The sequence below is a fragment of the Sus scrofa genome, chromosome 1 (genome assembly GCF_000003025.6).
Source record: "Sus scrofa isolate TJ Tabasco breed Duroc chromosome 1, Sscrofa11.1, whole genome shotgun sequence".
NCBI lineage: Eukaryota > Metazoa > Chordata > Mammalia > Artiodactyla > Suidae > Sus > Sus scrofa.
Genome location: NC_010443.5, coordinates 159,578,150 through 159,599,839, shown reverse-complemented (window position 1 = coordinate 159,599,839; position 21,690 = coordinate 159,578,150). Strand labels below are relative to the sequence as shown.

At 41.4% G+C, this 21,690-nt stretch overlaps 1 protein-coding gene across 10 annotated transcripts in view; it reads right to left on the bottom strand.

Moving 5' to 3' along the window:
- Positions 1–21,690, bottom strand: part of RNF152 (ring finger protein 152) — a 76,153-nt gene that overhangs the window by 6,192 nt on the left and 48,271 nt on the right. The window contains exon 1 of one of the 10 annotated variants that reach the window (XM_021095144.1): positions 10,637–19,004. The gene's annotated coding sequence lies outside the window, so the exon portion shown is untranslated. 10 annotated transcript variants of the gene reach the window in all.

Sequence of the window (21,690 nt, the reverse complement as noted above, 5' to 3'; positions counted from 1 at the left end):
AAATGTTTTAGTTGTAATAAGAGCATTTAAATTGTTGAAAGTAAAATATAGGAATACAGCATTCAGAAAGCTCTTATTATAATCAACTACTCATGGATCCACTAATTCAAGAAATAGTTATGGAAAAATAGTTAGGAAATTCGCTAAGGGAAGAACTTAAATGTTTTCACACACAACATCACCACAATGTATACTTTAAATGTCTTACAATTTAATTTGTCAATTATGCCTCAATAAAATGAAAAAAGAAATAAAAATTAAAAAAAAAGAAATATCAGAATCCCTATTGTGGCTCAGCAGGTTAAGAACCTGACGTAGTCTCTGAGGATGGGGGTTCAATCCCTGGTCTCTCAGTGGGTTAAGGATCCATAGGTTGGAGTAGGTCACAGATGTGGCTCAGACCTCACGTTGCTGTGGCTGTGGTGTAGGCCAGCAGCTACAGCTCTTATTTGCCCTCTTGCCTGGGAACCTCCATATGCCACAGGTACGGCCCTAAAAAAAGCAAAACGAACAAATGAAAAAGAATGTGTTTTCTCTTCCATTCATTTATTCATTCAGATTCTAATCAAATATCTACCACGTGTCAAGCATTACGGTATTTATTTTTATCCCTTGTGACAAAGACCTTGTCACCACCCATAAGAAACTCCAGCCTGGAGGTAACTTAAACAGTTACGAAAGTGATTAGTTGTAGTATAAATACAGTGATGTATGCCTTGCTGGAGCCAGAGGAATCAAGGACGGCTCAGAGAAGAATCTGGATTATTGAGAGGATTTAGACATGTAAAACCAGGGACAGGTTATTTTCAGGCTCAGAAATCAGCATGAGCAAAGGAAAAGAGGGTGAGCAATTACAGAATTACTTTGATACTCCAGCTGTGACACCGGCTAGATTTTTTTTTTTTTCTAATACAAGAGTAACTTAACAATGCCATCTCTAAGGGTTTTTACAGTTTCAGCTCTTAAGTTTAGGGCTTTGGTACAGATGCCTGGTAAAATAAACATCCGCACAGAACCTGCAAGCACCCTCCCACAGGCTCAGCCAGGGAGAGCGGGTCCCACAGGGAGAGAAGAGGTGATAGAACCCAGGCACAGGCCACAGACCACAGACTGCAGACCATGGACAGCCTCGTGCCAAGGATGTAGGACTTTGTAGTGAGCAGTGGGAAAACATCGGAAAGGTTAATGGCATGAGAATGATTCATCAGATAGCTATACTCAGGATTGGGAAGCCCTGCTGGGAAACCATTAAAATATTCAATGAGAGATAATGAGTCGCTGGAGTCAATAGTGGCTGTGAGAATGAAGAGATGAAAAGTGTTGAGAGGTCTTACAGAAGTCAAGTGGGATCCAGCCACGTGTGACAATGAGGTTGTAAGGGGGAAGAAGTCAAAGCTCAAATCTTGAGAGGAGGGTGGTATTATTATTAAGGGAAGCTGGGATGTGGAAGAGAAAGCTGAGGAGTTCTGTTTTGGCCGTATCTCACCTGAGGTGCTGGGAAGACATAAGAAATCAGAAGGATGTTAAAAGGAAGCTGAAAATACAGGACTGATATTGCAGAGCAGAGTCAGGACCAGACCAGAAGGATCAAGGTGACATCCCTAGAGAAATGAAATCAACCAGGGACAGACGAGGCAGAATGGACAGAGACCCTTACAGAGCACTTGGACGTAGGCCTGGCTGAAAGGAAGACTGGGGCAGACACATCCCAGCACACGCAGCCGACAGCTGAGTCCCAGGCAGTGCAGGGCCGTGGGGACTAAACCCCGGGACGAGACCTGAGGAGTGGCAACCAGGGGGACACTAGTATTTCTGAACGTGGCCTCAGCAGAGAACCCAGGGTACGGTGGGGACTGGAGGATGCTGGAGATTGAGGCTTAGAGTCGCCTGTGAGGTGGAGTGATGTCAAGCTTAGGGGGAGGAGCATCAAGGAACAGTTTACTTACGGAATAGAGGAATCTGAGCAACCCGAGCTACTGCAGTGACAATACTTAACCTGATGAGCCACAAAACTCCAGAATTTATTTTTTTCTTTTTTCCCCCTTTTCTCTTTGTTGTTTTATTTTTTCTTTTTAATACTGATTTTTATTTTTTCCATTATAGCTGGTTTACAGTGTTCTGTCAATTTTCTACTATACAGCAAGGTGACCCAGTCACACATACATATATACAGAACATGGAGTTTATTGGTGAATCTTGACCTGGGTTCTTATCTATCCTCACTATTAAAGCCCATTGACAGAGGTCGGGTCACAATATTGTAAATCAGAAAGATGTGAATATTAGGGGGAAGGGACATTGATCACTATGAATAATGGTGCTAGAAATGACAAAATTGGTGAGGGGTATACAGTAGTCAAGACATGAGAGCAAACTACATATCCATCAATAGATGAATGGATAAAGAAGATGTGGAGTACATATGTGTGTACACTCACACTCACACACACAATGGAATACTATTCAGCCATAAAAATGAAATAATGCTATTTGCAGCAACATGGATGGACCTGGACTAGAGATTTTCATACAAAGTGAAGTAGGTCAGACAGAAAGAGAAATATGATATCACTTATATGTGCAATTTTTTAAAAATGATACAAATGGGAGTTCCTGTCGTGGCACAGTGGTTAACGAATCTGACTAGGAACCATGAAGTTGCAGGTTCGATCCCTGCCTTTGCTCAGTGGGTTAACGATCCGGCGTTGCTGTGAGCTGTGGTGTAGGTCGCAGATGTGTCTTGGATCCCACGTTGCTGTGGCTCTGGCGTAGGCCGGTGGCTACAGCTCTGATTAAACCCCTAGCCTGGGAACCTCCATATGCCGTGGGGCGGCCCAAAAAATGGCAAGACAAAAAAAAAAAAAAATGATACAAATGAACTTCTTTACAAAACAGAATCACACTCACAGAATACAAACTTATGGTTATCTATGGGAAAAGGCAGTGAGGAGGAATAAATTAGGAATTTGAGGTCAGCAGATACAAACTAATATATATAAAATAACAAGGGTCCACTGTATAGCACAGGGAACTAGACTGAATACCTTGTAATAAACGATAGAAAAAAATCTGAAAAAGAATATGCACATATAATTAAATCACTTTGTTATGCCCCTGAAATGAACACAACATTGTAAATCCACTACAATTTTTTTTTAACTGGGGAGAGGTACAAATTCATTTTATGAATTTTGAGAACAGTGCTCTAAACAATGGCACTCAGGACAGTTACCATCTATGTAAATGGAGCTGGAAACAAAATGTTTTGTGACACCAAAATAGAAACAGTGACCACCCACTCCTTTCTTAACCTTCATTCCTTCCATGTTATTTACCTTCCCTCCACATCAAAATGTGGGAAGCAGGTTAGCGGAGTGGGAGGAATATGGGCTTTGGCCTCAAAAAAAAAAAAAACTTGGGTGAAATTCTTATTTTGTCACCACCAGCAGTGCCACTGGGACAATTCACACAGCTTCAGAGCTGGCTTCCTCACCGGCTAATGAGGGATGATAGAGTTGGTGGCTGAAGGTCAAGTGCATTCAGGCACTGCCAGGTAGTGAAGGGTTGGCACAGGAGCCCGAGCTAATCTCTCTTTCTTTCCCTGGACTCCACACAGCACTGGTGTGCACTGCCCAAAGGTGCTTCCTGGCTCTCAGAGGATGGTGTGTGGAAGAGCTTGGGAGCATGAAGGCGCATGCTCCCCTTGGCACTGTCCCAAGACCTGCCACACCATCATTTTTCAACAAAACCAACATGCAACTCTATTCGTGAATTTATGTTCCAAGTAATGTTCACTTAATGGGTGTTGAGCTCCCTTAAAATTAGATTATACGACTCCATTTCCAACTCTATCCAAGTAAGTGTAAGCCTTACAACACAGGCGCAACACAAAAGCAGAAGGGGAAAACAGTTCCCACTTTCCACCCTCAGCCACTCAAGTCATTTTGACAGCAGCCTCTCTGATTTACACACTGACTTGTTCTATATTAAGCCAGTCCGCCCTGAATTCCAGTTTATTTCCTGGAACATAATTAGTAAGGATGATGATGAGTTAGGTAAAGAGAAGAAAATTTATGAGTCTCTGGACCAAAGCTAATGATGAATCATTCTTTCTCCCTTTCATCATAAACTCAAAAGATGTGAGTCAATCCCAGAAGAAACAAGGTTCACATAAGCTAGAAAAAAAACTCAGAGGAGTTCATGGGCAAATGCAGGATACACAAGCACACACAGGCAACTGCTTTAGGAAGCTATGTTTGCTTTTCTTACAGGAGCAAGACATAATGCTCAGAGAAAAAAACTCATTAAATTTAAAAGGAAAGAGTATTTTGGTAGAATCCATAGGAACAGGTATAAAACTGAAATATACTGGAACAATTTTTAAATGTCACTATGGTTTATTGTGAAAGAACCTAAAGATTAAAACACACACGCACACACACAAAGAGGAATAGCATTCTCTAACTACGGCTTACAAGATAAAGTTCTGTTCATATATATCTTCATAAAACAGGAGTTTCGTATAAAGAACGTCAATTGTACAATATACAAACAAAAGGCTTTAAAATCATCACTAAACTCGATACTAAGGCAAGCCCTGGTTTTAAAATAGATTAAAAAAAAAAGGGGGAGTTCCCGTCGTGGCGTAGTGGTTAACGAATCTGACTAGGAACCATGAGGTTGCGGGTTCGGTCTCTGCCCTTGCTCAGTGGGTTAACGATCCGGCCCGTTGCCGTGAGCTGTGGTGTAGTTTACAGACGCAGCTCGGATCCCGAGTTGCTGTGGCTCTGGCGTAGGCCAGCAGCTACAGCTCCAATTCGACCCCTAGCCTGGGAATCTCCATGTGCCGCGGGAGCGGCCCAAAGAGATAGCAAAAAAACAAAAATAAAAAAAAAAAAAATTTAAAAAAAACCCCTGAGATTTGTATAGATGGAGAGAGGTGTGATTTGGGGCAAAAATGCCAAAACCCAGAGGGGTATGCTATTATAGTTGTTTGGGGGCAGTAGATAGCAAAGTAGTTGCTTTACAACATTAACAAACATATTTTCACAAAATAAATTTTTTTCTTGTTAAACCATATAATTTTAGGCACCTTTATTAAAGGTGTGGGTGTGATTAAAGTGCTCTCATGAATTTGGTGGGTGGTAAAAAAGTAAAGCTCTCCAACACTGAGTTTTTATAGTGCCCGTTCCTTTTAGAAGCCCAGGCATATGAGGATAAAAAAGCTGATGAAATGTGTGCCGTCATCCCTCAGTAACTGCAGAAGATTGGTTCCAGGATCCCCTCTCGGATACCAAAATCCAAGGATGCTTGAGCCTCTTATTTGAAATGGCCAAGGACAGCCAGCCCTCTGTATCCTGGGAAGTGAAAGCTGCAAATATGGAGGGCAGACTGTAATCCAGGTGGTTTTACTCTGTTTATATTCTTAAGACTCATTGTAAATTCTGATTTAGATTTGCAACCGGGTGACATCAAACTAGGAAGCCTCCCCCCCAGAACTGTGATATGAACTGATAAGGATTTCATCTGGCTGACCTTGAATGGTCCCATTTGATGGTCTACATGAGGACCTTAAATTCAATGGTTGTGTTGAGAAAAATCTAAGTCAGAGATTAAACCGATCACTACACTGCTTTTCTTATACTCATGAAACAGCAAGTCTTTCTGATGCAGGTCATTTACTTAATTCTTCAAGAAAAACATAAATATTTGAAATGAGACTAAAGGGAATAATTACAATTCTATTTAATTTGGTATTTCAGCTGGCAAGACCACTTAGTTATATTGGATCTTGGCAGACACTCCGATTAATGGCAAAAATGGGAATGGCTTGGTGGTGACAGATGTGTCTGGCTGACTTTTGGTCCTCTGGTAGCAGAGGGCAATCTTTCAGGACACAATTTGCCTGATATGTGTAAAGTCCAATTGGTGTGATGACTTTTCATGGAGAAGGCAGTGGATTCCAGGGCTCCTGTCATACCTTGAATAAGAACACTTGTGTTTTCTTTCTTTCTCTCTTTTTCTTTTTTTCCTTTATCTTTTTAGGGCTGCACCCACAGCATATGGAGGTTCCCAGGCTACGGGTCCAATCGGAGCTGTGGCTGCTGGCCTAGACCACAGCCACAGCAACGTGGGATCAGAGCTGCGTCTGTGACCTACACCACAGCTCACGGCAACGCCAGATCCTTAACCCACAAAGTGAGGCCAGAGATCGAGCCTGCAACCTCATGGCTACTAGTCGGGTTCGTTAGCCACCAAGCCACGACAGGGACTCCTCGAATGAGAATTCTATTGGCCCAAGCTCTCGCAGTCACCCTGTTTTCCCCCCACAATCATTGTGGTTTGCTGTATTTGACTATACAAAGAATCTGGAGTGTGAGAATGGTTAACTTAAAGTTTGGTGACCAAGGGTGAATGCAGTAAGGGGTGGTGATGGTGCTGAAGGCAGACTGGCCCTGGCAGCAGAGGTAGGTAGGCAGAGTGGAACAGAAAGGTCAGTAGGTAAATGGGCAGAAAGCAGCAGAACGGCCAGAATGCCACGGTCTACCCTGGGACTTGCCAGCACTGGCCAATGGGACAACTGTGAACCCGATGGACCTGGCCACAGCATAGGTGCTATACCTCTGCACACACCAATTCTTTCACTGCAAAAATGCAACCAACCAAGCAGCTAAAACTGAACCACAGTCTCCACAGATGTATTTACACAGGAGCATTTCATTTAAATCAAGGGTGGGGGAAAATGAGTGAATATGGCCCATCCGTGGCTTAGTGATGAATATTCAAAATCAAAGTATATTGGAATCAAGACATTTTTAGGAATTAAAGCCAAATTTCAGTATTGCCATGACTGATAATAACCACTGGTTTTGGTTGGTTTGTTCATTTTAATATCTATCAGACAATCATTACTATTAGGAGTAAGAAGATAAAAGATTCTAGCTCCAATTCTGCCCTTAAGTTGATGAGTCACCTTAAGCAAATCACCCACCCCACCACATGCTGAACTGTCCTAACCTACAAGGACACTGGACTAGGTGAGCCCCTATAGTCTCTTCTAGTAAAAATGGTTCCATGACTATTAGTTACTTAAACCGCTAACCACCCTAACAGAAACAAGCCACAATTTTGATTTGCAGCAACAACCAAAGGAATACCTAGTTTATGTCTTAATCAATAAACTTTCCAGTTCAAACAAGCTATCCCTGTTATCTAAACTTGCTACTAGGTGAAGGTGGTGCCAACTGTCCCTTGAGCAAAAGCCTGTACAGCTGTCTGGCTCATACAGAGGTCAAGATCAACACTGGCATCGGCTAACACACAGCTTCACCTTCACTTTGCTCTGATCACCCAATGACAGTAAAGAAAAAAGTTGCAGACAGTCATAAAGGTAGAGAAGAGATATAAAGGACTGTCACGGGATCCCAAGTCTCCCTGGAGAGAGGGGATGATAAAAGATGCCATCAGACAGACAGGGACAGCAAAGGGGAAAAGATCAATTACCCTAACTCCTAGAATTCTGAGTAGAGCTGAAGGAACTGAGAAACCAGGGACATAAGTAAAGCCAAGGAAATGGAAAACAAAATAAAATCCTACATCTTCCCAATGGCTGGACATCTACTGAGACAAAATATGTAGCAAAAGTAAACTAATATGTTCTGGGAATCCATCATGTGGATTATATAAGGCATTGGGGTCACCATGGCAATAAGAGTCCCTGCAACTTGATCTATGGAAAGAGAAGCACAGGCCAGGGGAAGGTTAGGCAAAGCATTGAAAGGGAGAGTCTTCTTCAAGTGATCATATGAATTCAACTGATCATGCACCAGGCTTAGAAAGACCCACTGAGCAAAGAACTATCATTGCCTGTTAGAGCCAGAAAAGATATTAGAACCCAGGAGCCTAAGCTGGGCCACTGTTCCTTCTACTCCAGAGACACTGAACAGCAAGGTGAGTCACAGAAGGACATCAACATTTCCCTTATTTGATTAAGCACCACTTCTGACCCATCACCCCAGACAGCAAGGCAGCTCGAAGCTCACAAGTCTCAAGAGATGCAGAAGTTTAAGGTGGCATTGCAAGGCAGAATCTAAAGACAGCCTGATGCCAGGGAAGTATGTTAAGTCACTGTAGGGGTGAGGGTTTGAGGGCCAGGAGTTGTGCCTTAAGGACCAAGAGGCTGTCCGAGGAGCCAAGCGCCCTGGAGAGCAGAGGCCTCTCTCTGCTAAGGGCCCCCATAACCCCTGCTCTTATGTGCAGGGAACAGAGACCCTCAAGGCCCTAAACAAAGTCCCTATGTAAATATTTGCATTTTCATCATATGAACTACACACATGCATCCCCCACTCCTATTTCTTACCCAACCACAAATTCCAGCACAAACTGAAACCTTAAGGCAATTTGTTTTTTAAGGTTTTCCCAGTATATTTTATCTACATCAGGAACACACAACCTTTCTCTGTAAGAGTGCAGATGGTACGTCTTTTAGGCTTTTCAGCTTTTCAGGTCATGCAGGCTCTTTCGCAAATACTCAACTCTGCCACCAAAGTGTGAAAGCAGTCAGACTATACGTCAAAGAGCAGCAGCGGCTGTGTTCCAATAAAACTGCCTTTACAGAAACAGGCCACAGTTGGGATCTGGCCAATAGGACATCACTTACTGCCCTCAGATCTCCTTCATTTCTCACCAGCTCTGCCCTTGATCCCCTAAATTTGCTATATTACTCCAGAGACAACTATCCTCAGATTAGCTTATTGCTCTAAACGAGTTATCTTTTTTTTTTTTTTTTTTTTTTTTTGGCCACACCCATGGCATGCAGAAGTTCCTGGGCCTGGATCAAACACTGGGAGGAAAGAGGTGAGCAAAGGACACTAACAATGGCCAACATTTGCCTGTCCCACCACCAAGTACTAAGACCATTAGAGAGAACATAAAAGCAGTGTTCCAAACTTTTTCTTCACACTTAAAGGATTCACCACTTCAACAAAAGAAGCAATGATTCTAGCATTCATTAAGACAGCTCCAAATGAAAGGAACCTGATGGAACTGACAAAGACACTGTGATAATGCCTCCTGGCAATCTGAACTTTGGATACAATTCTTGTGTTCATCTTCATAGTCATGCAGCAGCTCAACAAATTTCAATTTGGCCAGATTGATCTCAGCCCTATATAGAAGCATCTTCTGATGGTTCACCTTTACCAAGAAGGGACATTGGGTACATTTCCCAAACACAGAGAGCATTCCTTCAAAGTGCCACAGAATAGTATGATTTACGATGAGAGCTCCATTACTTTGAACACTTTAAGGCTGGAAGGAAATACAGGATAGGAAAGCCTTGACTCAAATTAAAAACAAACAAGCAACAACAAAAACAAAAAACCCAATTGTTAAGACTCGCCTGTTTTCACACACTAAAAAAATTTATATATTCCTTAAGAGTTCCTCAAGTTACCTGGAGAACATTCTATATTAAAGAGCTGAAAAGAGAACAGCACGTTAAAACCCTGGTGAGTTCTATGGAGCTCTCTTTAAATAAGTTTATTCAAAAGCCATCAATGAGCTTATTTTCTCTGAGCAGAAAGTGTTTTTTGCTTCCATCTCCCTACCTACCCTTAATATCGATGATTCATCACACGAGTTAAGCCTCAAACTGAAGTTGCAAAGAATTCCTAAAGGCATCGGTACTAAAATTAAGCGCCATGGGGAGTCAACTGTCAGTCTGCTCATCACTTCTGCTTTTTCTTACTTCCAGCGGCAGTAACTCAATGAGGGTTGATTTTCCATTTAGGCAAGGTGAGCAGAAAAGAAAAAAAGTATAAACCCCCCAAACTAGATATTGAACAGTGCTGCAACCAAAGCCATCAATCATTAATGCAGCTTTCCTAACCAAACAATAAATCCAAAAGATTTTTCTTTTTGCATTCTTATATTTATTGTGAAGTCAACTTTGAGGTAAAATGTATCAATAATAAAATGCACATCTTTTAAGTGTACAGTTCAATGAGTTTTGACAGATGTATGTGGCTGTGTAACCACTGTGCCAATCAAGCTTTTTCCACCACTCAAATGTCCCTGTGCCTCATCCAACCCATCCTTCCTTCCTCCACCCCACTCCCCTGCAGCCACTGCTCTGCTTTCAATTTGAATTTGTTTTTGCATTTAAAATCCTACCTATGGGTTTTGATTTAGGGGAAAGTAGCAATGTTCTGAGGGCACTTTCAGAAGCCCCAGGACCATGATTTTTGGAAATAAGGTGTTTATTCGATTCACAGAGAAAAGCCTAGAGTAACAAATACCTACCACAAATGCATTCATTGAAATACGTATTGAGTATGAGGCACTGTTCTAAGTCAGGGAGATCGAAAGAGAAAAAGATGAGGCCCATCTCTGCAAAGACAACCACGCCCATAAGGTCCCAATGCAGGGGGCGGGGGTGGGGGGGGGGTGTCGGATAGGAATGGAAAAAAAAGCCAGGAAAGATTTTTCAGGAAAAGCCGGCATTTTAACTTATGGATGAGGACACAGCACATGCGAAAACACAGAATTTTTGATGTAGCAGAAATAGGGATAGGGACCTGGAGCCTCCAGCAAGTGATCCAATGTCTCTGTAAAAGGTGACCATAACCGCACCTACCTCACAGGTTGTTCAGACTGAAATATGTGTGCACACCTAAAGCACTCAGAATGGTGCCTGCCACTCGGCTGGCTCTTCCAGGTACAATCCATAGCCCACGAGGCAAGAAAGAGAAGTTCAGGCCGCCACACAGGCCAGTGGGATTGAAGCAGTATTAACTAACCAACCAGCTAGGCATAGTCCCTCCCTTCACGCTCTGAGCTCTACAGAGAAGCAGATGACGAAACAAGTGGGGGTTAAAACATGACCTTGGCCACACTGTTCTAAAGTGAGACCAGAGGAAACATCTGGGCCCCAAAGCCAAACGGCACTGCCTCCTCCTTCCCCTTCTGGTCCTAATGATCAGAGCAGCTGTCCCCACAGGCTGGGAAAGGCCAGGTCACTAGGTGGCAGCAGGAACAGGGCATAACACAGGCCCCCAAGGAGGGGGGAGGGCGGGGGGGGATGGACACACAAGCCAAAGCAGGGCCTGTCCCTCCTCCATCCAATCCACAGCACTGAGAAAGGCCGAGGGCCCCATGGAAGACGTGAGATTCCAAGGAACAGAACAGTTGCCCCTCCCTTCCTATTACTCGGAGCCTGGATTCCACCCACTAGGTGACAGGGCTTGTGAAAACTTCGAAGAGAGGCATCCCAATCATAACTGCAGTATCACCATTATATTTAACCATTTTAAAGTGTATAATTCGGTGGAATTAAGTACATTCATAATGTTGTGTAAACCTCATCGCTATCTATTTCCAAAACTTTTTCAGCATCCCAGACAGAAACTCGGTAGCCATTAGGCAGGAACTCCCCACACTTCCGTCCCCCCAGCCCCTGGTAGCCTCTATTCTGTGCTTTGTCTCAATGAACTACCTATTCTAGGTACCTTGTGGAAGTAGAATCATACTGCACTTGCCCTTTGGAGTCTGGCCTGTTTCACTACAGGTGTTTTCAATGTCAGTTCATGGTAAAGCATGTATCAGAATGTATCCTTTTTATGGCTGAGTAATATTCCATTGTGCATTACTTTTAAAAGCTCCCCTGGAGCAGAGGGAATGAATTGGCAAGGGAAGGGAGGGCAAGGCTGGAATGAAGGCCGTGGGGGTGGAGTAAAAGGGAAGAGCAAACAAAGTGGACGTGGAGATTGGATGGAAGAAGAGAGCAAGGGAGGAATTGGAGAAAGATTCCCCCGTTTCTGTGTGGAGGTTACGTTTTTGAGGAATGCTGCTCCAATGAAATGCAGCCAGTGGTCTGGAGGTTACAGAGGAGGCCAATATGTTCTACATCTTGAAATTTTCTAACTACTGAAGTCTTAACTTCCACACGAAACTTAGACAACTATTGGGAAATATACTTTTATTTACATGAAGTTCTATCTCACCAAGTCCATTATTAGACCACAAAGAAATAGGTATTGTCATTAATAGGCCCTCTAGACAAATGGAGGTTGGGGGAAAAAGACGATGAATCACAAACTTTTAAGTTTATAGAGATTAAACCTGAACAGTGTTCTCATTCTTCTCACCTCTGAAAAGCTACAGTAAAATACTTGTAAAGGGTTATGTGGGGCCAGGCTAGAGCTGATTATTAGGTCATCACATTGTCAAATAAGGGCTTTCTCTAGGCCCACAGCCATTTCTTGCCTTGTAAATTCCTTCCTCACTCAACACCAAGCTGTGATGAGAGCATCAAGGCAGATTCACCAACTCTCCCTTTGTTACCTATTCATTGGAGCTCCTTCCTCCTCTGTAAACAGACACATGGTTACAGACTCATGAAGCGTGCTGAACACAGTAGAGGGTATACGGTGGGCCCTCCTTTACTACATGAAACCTGCATTAAAATGCACACATTACTCTCCCTAACTCTCTTTTTATCCAATTAAAAGAGTAATTAAAATAGACTTTCCAAGGAGTCCCAAATTGAAATGTGAGGCTGTCCAAATCTTTACATCCAAGACCGTGCACAAAGCATTTAAGCTGGCTGCAAGGGGAAAAAAATGAAGAGTTTAGGACATAACGCTCACTCTCCACTCTCCCCAAGCACCCTCCGAGCTAAAAACCCTGTAAAAATACAATTTCTGGGGCAGATAAAAAGCAATGATTCATTTTATTTAAAAATTTTACATGTAAATGACTTCTATTTAAAAAAAAAACTTTCTTGTTAAATATTAAAGCTTAAAGGTCTGGTCATCAGATAAGAAACAACTTACTTTCAAAATAGTTTTTTTTTTCAATTATGTAACCTTTTTAGGATATAAATACATATTCTAAATATAACATGTATGTGTGGGGATATATACGTGTCATGATCTATTAGTATATTTTTTATATATAGGCCACATAAGATCCAATTCATTTTTTTGAAACTAATAGAGACAGACAATTCTTAAGTCCTAAACTGGTTTTGTTATGGAATTATTGCAATTTTTCTCCATCACATCAAATACATTCAGTTTGGGGGGAAGCAGAATATTTACGTCATAGTTTTCAACAATTGATAGTCACTTAACGTCTGAACTAATCAGTAATGACCTTTTAAGAATAATTTCTACCAATGCCTTTTGTAATATCTTTTTAATTTTTTTTTTTTGGTTGGTATAAAGTCATTCTAAAGTATTTTGAATCTGAATAAGCAGGGAAGTTGGTATTACTCACAATATGTGGATATTCAGTTTTTTATTTAAAATATATATGTGTATGTACTTAAACTACTTAAAACATAAAAATATCTATCTTTATAGTACAAAATATTTTCCAAAGCTAGCTGTTCAGTTAAATAATTGATAAATCTTATTTGGTGAACACCACTACCGCAATTCAGAAAGACAAATATATTTCCCAAATAACCATGTACTACCCTGTTACCTTAGGTCTATTTAATCTACCAATAACTTACTGAGTTTCGGCTTTCATTTCAATTGTGAAAAAAATTCTCAATAACTTATCTTTCTTAGAAATATCATACAATGTATCTAAAAAATGGGAAGGTTATATTTTTTAAATTATCCAAACTCTTGTCTTTGAATTTAAAACAGTCTGATTTAACAAGTATTCATTTTGTAAATAGAAAACAAATTAGTCTTTCAGACCATTAAATAAAACATGGGATTTTGGAAGCCACCCTTATCTGAAGCCCACTATGTTAGGTCCTGCCTGATATCAAGAGTTTTCAATCACCAAATGGTAATTTGCTATGCCTAACACTGCTGAGCTTCTGTCAGTATGTTCTTATTGTATGAGTACCTATAATAACATGGTTTATCTATATCTGCTTAATTCAAGATATTTTTTCAAAGCGGGAGAAATGGTAAAGCGTATTTCAAATCTCTGTGCCAGTTACAGGATGGTAGCAAGCCTCCTTCTCTTCCTGGTTCTGTTTCTACTAAACTCAATGACTTTTATCAACAGAAAAAAGAGCTGTTTCCTTGTCTTAGGCATATTATGGCACTTTCCATAGAGACATAATAATAAAAGAGTAAAACAACAAATGCAGATTTAAATGAAAATAGATGTCTCACCAGCCATTAGCTGATGTAAGTCACGAGAATCAGATTACATTGGTTTATTGAGACAGCCAGTCTATTTCAGAAAATAATTCTCTAATGCTCTCCAGATACTGAGTAACTTAAAGTAAAACAAAGTCGAATTTAATGTATGTTAAAAGGAGGGAAGAGGTAGCAAAGTCTTCAAGAAATTCAAATCCAAGGTGATTCACTCACAGTGACCTTCTGCTACAGCTGCAAATTCAATCCCAGCTTCTATCAGAACTCCTGTCCTTCAAACGATCTAATTGTCACAATTCCTCCACTTTCCAGTCCAGCGGAATATCAATGAGACCACAGAACCAGACCCACACACAAGACCATTTCCTGAGGAAGTCCTCTACAGCTAACATCACTGAACATGAGTGCCGTCTGGTAGTCCTTTTGTTTTTCTTTAGCTGATGGGAAACATTCCGAGGGCTCTCAAGCCCAAAGGGCTGTGCATTTTTAAAATGCCATCTATCCCTGAAGCTGGATTATAATAAGCAGATAAAGAGACAGGAACATAGTGAAAACAATCTGAAGCGATTTTTCTTTCGTCCATCAATCCAGAGTGGGGCAACACAGCATCCAGGTGACCCTTCCCAATTATGGCTACTTTCCTAATTGGACCGCCATTTGCATTTTAAGAAATCAGTTTTATCCACAAGATAAAATATAGATACACTGGGAACACCAACTCCTTTCTTTGTGAGTGCGGTGCTAAAAACGCTAATGCAAAACTGCTCTCTTCCACAAATCAGCAAGTCATCATTCGTGTGATCAACCATCCAATGATTTATTTAACACCCGCTCTGCACCAGGCACTGGAGCAAATGATGTGGTCTGTGGTTACTTAGCCAGTCTTCTTTTTGTCATGACCTGGCTTGAAGCCCACACTCCAGCCACTCTGAGGCACTTGCAAAAGCAACACACCCCTCTCACGGCTAAGCCTTTGCACACATATCATTCTCTTAGTTTGGGATGCTGTTCCTCTCTTTTTTAGCAGGGAAAAATTTAGCCCCAATGTCCATCACCAACTCCAAGAAGGCTTCCTTCACCCCTCCAGCTGGGTTAATTGCCACGCCTATGTTCTCTGAGGACCCCTTTCTATAAGGATCAAAATATGTTAACTTGTGTCTCCCTCAATGGAAAGTGAGTTCCATAGGGCAAGAACCTACACAGAGATCATATTTGGCCATCGGAGGGATTCAGTGGCCTCCTCTATCCCTGCATCTCCCCCAATCAGAACGAACACCCTAAGGACAGGATCTAGTCTGTCCTGTATTCATCCTTTCCTTGGTAGCTAGGCAATGACTGGTCTTCAGTAAGTGCTCAATAAATGCTTGTAGAATTAGTGAAAACCAAGTGAAATCAGGCCATTTTTGAAAAATTAAAGCTATACGGTCACCAGTATTTGTAGGCAATTCAGAAATCATGAGCATTAGATGCATTAACAGTGTGCTTTTGTTTACCTCTTCCCAGGACAATAAGTTCGTTAAAGGAAAGGGTTACTAGCTTAGTAACTAAACTTAGATGTTAAACCAGTATTTCGACAAGATAAGTTGAATCTAGGCCACATAATGTCCTCTGAAGACTGAATAAATTAGTGCCTGGGGGTGTGGTTCCCATGTAAATATCAGCAAAGAGCTCTCTGGGTGATTGTGATGTGTCAACTGAAGGTAATTCCTCATTCTAACTAAAAGGGGCTCTCACAATCTACTGCCAAACAGGCACTCTCAAACACTGCTCTTGAGAGAACAAAACAGTAGGAGGGGAGTGCATCTTTATTTAATAAAGCTCTATAGGACTTTTTACCTTTGACCCAGTAACTCTACTTCTAAGTATTCACTCTGAAAACACAAATAACATGTTCACAAGGCAATTTTTTCATGTCACCATTATTTACAGTAGCAAGGTGCTAGAGAAAATAAAATCGCCCCAATTTCCATTCAGAGAAACTAAGTGATGTCCATCTACCTGATGGACATGTGGTCACACAAAAGAATGAGAAAGACAGCCAAGAACTGCATTGGAATGACAGCCAGGTTATATTGTTAGGTGAAAAGAAAGCAAGGTGAAAGATTAAGAAAGGGAGTTAAGAATACATATTTGCTGGAGTTCCCTGGTGGCTTAGAAGGTTAAGGATCTAGCATTGTCACTAGTATGGCTCTGGTTACACTATGGCATGGGTTTGAACCCTAGTCTGGGAACTTCTGCATGCCACAGGTGCAGCCAATAAAGAAACAACTAGAAGAATATATACTTGCTTATTTCTACAGAATAAACACAAAAGAATCAACCAATTAATGTAAAGAAAGGGTCATCAGGAAATGGATGAGTTGGTGAGGGAGAGGAAGGACATGGGAGTACAGCCTTTTTCTGTATATCTTTTACACAGTTGTGACTTTTGAGTCATGTGAGTCATTTACATACCCCCCAAAACAATTAAATCAAAAAGATGAAAAAAAATCAAACACTAAAATTAAATATAAACAGAAACAAGTGAACTGAACTCAGATGGATAACACAAGAACATTCACATAAATATTAAGCATAAACACTCTATACACTCTTAATAGGATACATTGATAGTAACAGTAATCATAATAACTGCCAAGCAACTCTGGTATCGGTGGTTGGTATCGGTGCCAGCGTGTGGTAATAATTCTGAAATTATTTTGTATATACTACATGCTAGAACAAATAAGTAATGATATTGATATTGTTAGGAAACAAGGTTTCCTCACTGTAGGAAAAGGGAGATTAAAAAAAATACTGAAATGAAGGAAGGTGAGAAGGAATTAATTGTGCTCAATTTAAATTGGAACCGGAATGCAATCATGATTTGAAACAAAAGATGTGTACTTCTAAGTTTTGGCCACTGAAAAAGTCTAGGAACAATGGCAGTCTAGTTATAATGAGCATGCTTGATTCCTAGATCTTGGTTTCACAACACTGTTTGTCACTAAAAAGAGCCTGAAATCCTTGGGATATGGCTGATTCCAGGTCTGGGGCAGAGAAAATACAAAATGAGCCTGGGTCATCCTGTAGGGCCATCAGGTAAGAATGATGGGGACGTGTCAAAGGCTCCTGACCACACTTGGCAACATCTGAACATGAGAAGGATGGTTCATGTCTCCCCAAAACTGAAGCTCTAACCCCCAATACGATGGTGTTTGGAAGTGGGACCTTTGGGAGGTAATTAGGTTTAGAGAGGTCATAAGGGTGGAGCACTCATGGTGGGATCAGTCCCTTAGATGAAGAGGAAGAGGCCAGAGCCCTCTCTCTACCAAGGGAGAACACAGTGAGAAAATAGATATGAAAGCAGGAAGAGAGCTCTCACCAGGCACTGAACCTGCCCAAACCTTGACCTTGAATTTCCCTGCCTCCAAAACTGAGAAATAATTTGTTGTTTATGCTGGGCAGCCCAAGGTGACTAAGACAGAGCTAATATTTTATGAGACTGAATTTTTTAAAAAAAGATCTACGAAGGGGAGAGAAAGAAAGAAAAGAATTGGGGAGGAGGGTGTTCTTTTTTAATCAACTGATGCTGTTTATAGGTAAAAATGGATTCAATTTTAAAAACCACTGTTTTGCCATCTCCAGGGTAGTGAATGATTGGGTGAAAGTTGTTGAGAGACAGGATGTTTACTTACCTCAATTTATCAGCTTGCAGATTGTTTATTAAACAGTAAAGAGGAAAGTCATCCTTACAATCAGAGGATCTGGCAGATATCATCACTTTAACCAAAATTTAGCACCGCTTCCCCCCATACTGGAGTAGGCTGATGTCACCTCCTGCGGTGAGGTGGTGGAATTATCGCTAATGAGGTACTGTGCCAAAATGTTCATCTTGAATTGCTTCCTGAGGGAACAAGACATGTAGGGCTGGTATGGGCTCCTCAAAACTGTCAATGCCATGGAAAGGCAAAAAAGAGCAAGGAAGCTGTTTTGGGTTATAAAATGAATCTTCAGAGACATGGTAAGTAAACACAGTGCATAAACCACAATGTGACCCAGGATTCGGGGGGGGGGGGAACTCCATGGTGATAAAGGGACTGTATATTAGAAGACATTACTGAATTAATGGTGAATTTCTTGATGTTGTGACTTTGCAGAAGAATGCCCTTATTCTCAGGAGATGCATGCTAGAGGTATTCTGGGGTGAAGAGTCATGATGCTGCAAATGTGAAACGTGAAAATTCATCTCCATTTCACCTGTTTAGTTATTCCTTCTATTTCCAAGATTATAGTAGAGAAAGTCTCACAGCTAAAGCAAGCCTCTCACATTTCTAGAAAAGCTGCCAGTTGCCCTTTAAAAACTTGTATGAGGATCTACAAAAATAAAATTCCTTGACTGTGATGGGTCAAACTGGGTCCCCCCTAAAATTCAAATGTTGAAGTCCTTATCCTGGGTATCTGAAAGTGTGCCTGCATTTGGAGACAAGTCTACAAAGAGGTGATCAGGATAAAATGAGGGTGGCCTTAATCCATAATGACTATGTCTTCATAAGAAGGGGAAATTTGGGCACAGACAGATGTTCTGAAGACCACATGAAGATACAGGGGCAAGATGGCCATGTACAAGCCAAGGACAGAATCCTCCAAAGAAACCAACCCTGTGGACACCATGATCTCAGACGTCTAACCTCCAGCATTGTAAGAAAATAAATTTGTGTTGTTCAAGTCATCCAGTCTGTGCTTCTTTATTATGGCATCCTGGGGTGCTCCTCTTGATTAATTTTCTATTTTGCCAGGCACAGTTCCTGACTGTGCCTAAATACGCTCTTTCCTCCAGACTCCTCAGGAGTGGGCACCCAAGGTCCTTCGAACAGACCCTATTAATCACACAGGCCCCATTCCCCACCCCCACCCCTTCCCTCTAGGCTATGGGACACACTCAACTCCTGGTTCCTCACCCCTGTGCCTTTCTTTGAAGAAACACACACTGTCCCTCCTGACTTGAAGGCGTCTCTCCATAACCCTTATGGAGTTGGAGGCACCCGCTCCCCAATTCCTCAACCCTTCATGAGCCCTTATCCAGCTCCTTCCCATCATGCCTCATAACTACTTGTTCACTCACGATTCTCTCCCCCCAAGGCTCTGGTTCCTCTAGAGCAGGAAATACAAGTTCTTTATCTTCGTAAACCACAGCATTTAAGCACACGCTAGGCATTCATATCTTTAGTGAATTAAGTTAACCTGAAATACAAACAATCCTACACAGTCAATTTCAGACTCTTTTGGCTTTTCACTTACTTGGCATGTTCAAGGGACCAGAGCAGCAATCACAAAAAGGACTCTAAAGAATCAGCCCTATAAGCAAAGGCAGAGGAGTAATACTTAAATCCTCATAGTTCAGCATTAACAGAAATGAATCTCAGAGAGCTGAGATTAAATGAAATGTACCTCCGTGTGAGCTTAAACCAACCTCTTTTTCTAGAATAAACTGCTGTGAGCCTTCTGAAGTCCTTAGCAAACCTCCTTTCTAACCCAACTTGGCCTGGAAGCATCTATGGACAGACACAGAGCATCCCAGACAGCGCTAACATTCATGGTGAGGAAGAGATGAAGAGCCACCATTTACTAAGATTGAACTGGAGGGTCCAGCAAAAGACAGCACATCGACTGATGCATGCCTATTACTCAATAGCCCCACTTGAGGTCCCTGTTTTCACCTCCACATTCAGATCTACCAAAATCTTTTTTTTTTTGACCATGCTCACAGGATGTAAGAGTTCCCAGGTTGGGGACTGAACTCGTGCCAGAGCAGTAACCAGAGCCATAACAGTGACAATGCCAGATCGTTAACATGCTGAGCCACCAGGGAACTCCGGATCTGTCAAAGTCTTAACCCAACCTTTTCTCATGACTCAAGGCCCTGCCGCCTACTTGCTCCCTCCTGGGGAACCTTTGCCCTTTTATAGCCTTTTATAGATTGATGATCCTTAATCCTATAACTGGCTCCTTTATCTTAAAACTGACAATCTCCCATTTGTTCCTTCATCCTTCTTGTCCTGCATTTCTGCTAAAGAGAACACAAGCTGCCAATCCATCCTCAACCTCCTCACTTATCTGCAATCCAAGCTGACCTTTGCCATCATTTTACATAACTTCAATAAACATAACCATTACCCATAGGATCCCACCCCACCTTATTGTAAAAAAAGAAATAAACAAATAACTTTTCCCCTTCCCAAACCACTTGACAGTAAGTCGCAGGCCTGAGGTGCCATTACTCCTGTACACTGGAAGTATTTCCTACTTAATTGCAGTATAACCATTAAAATCAGGAAATCAACACTACCACAGGTCCCATTCAAATTTCACCAAATGTCCTAATAACACAAAGGGATCAAGTCCAGAGTCACATGTTGTATCTACTTGTCATGTTTCTTCATTCTTTTTCAATCTGGAACAGTTCCTCAGTCTCCTGACTTGTATAACCTTGACACAGTTTGAAGATTACCAGAAGTTATTTTGTAGAATATGTCTCAATTTCAGTTTGTCTAATGTTTACTCATAAATAGATTCAGATTATACATCTTTTTAGTGAGAAGAGAGGCAGTATTGCAGAAGACATGCTGTAATTTCCTCCTTTCTCTTCTAGCAAGTGCCTGTATTATAATATCTTGATCACTTGTGTCTCCCAGGTTTTTCCACTATAAAGCGATAGTTTAATTCCGCCCTCTTTTGTATTTAACAAGTATTTTGTAGAAAGATACCCTGAGGCTATCTAAATCTTGTTCCTTATCAAATTTTCACCCACTAATTTTAGCATGCTTTAACATTTCTTGCCTGAATTAACCATTACTTGATGATTGCTGAATGATGATTTTTAATTTTACCTTCTAATTCGACATCTATGAGTTGACTTTCTATTGAAGGTAGACTGTCTTCTTTTCCTTCTTTATTTCATCCATATTAGTATGGGCTCACTGCTTTTATATTACTCAGTGAGTTATGATCCATTAATGCTATATTTCTTTTGATTCTGAAAATGACCTAGGTTTAGCTATTGGGAGCTTCTTCAAGCCAACCCCTATGTCATTTTGACATGCCCCCCCATCTTTCTCTGAGTACTTCCTAACTTTGTGGCACAAAAAGATATTTTTGGTTCACCTTACATTCCCCCCTCCCCAGGCCCACAACCAGCCATTCCTCCAAGAAGCCCATTCTTTTTAACAGCATGAATGGCATTTAGAAACCAAGATCTGGCTTAGGTGTGCTCATGGCCACTGGGTATCTCAACTCCGGGGCCCTGTCAGTAGATACAGCTTGGAAATGTATGTAACCTCTGAACTTCCCTGGAATGTCCAAAGTTTTGCTCCCATAAAGTAGACAAGCCTTGACATCATTAAAATCTCCTGGGACCTTGCACCTTGAACTGGTCTGTCTTCTCTTCATAATTCACAACCCCAAGTAAACCCTCCAAAGTGAAGTCCTTTCTCTCACAGTTCCTCCTTCTCCTCTTCCAAAGCCTCACACTCTGGGCTGGAGGCTCCTAGTTTCATCTTATGAGTCATCCCTTGGTCTCTTTCCT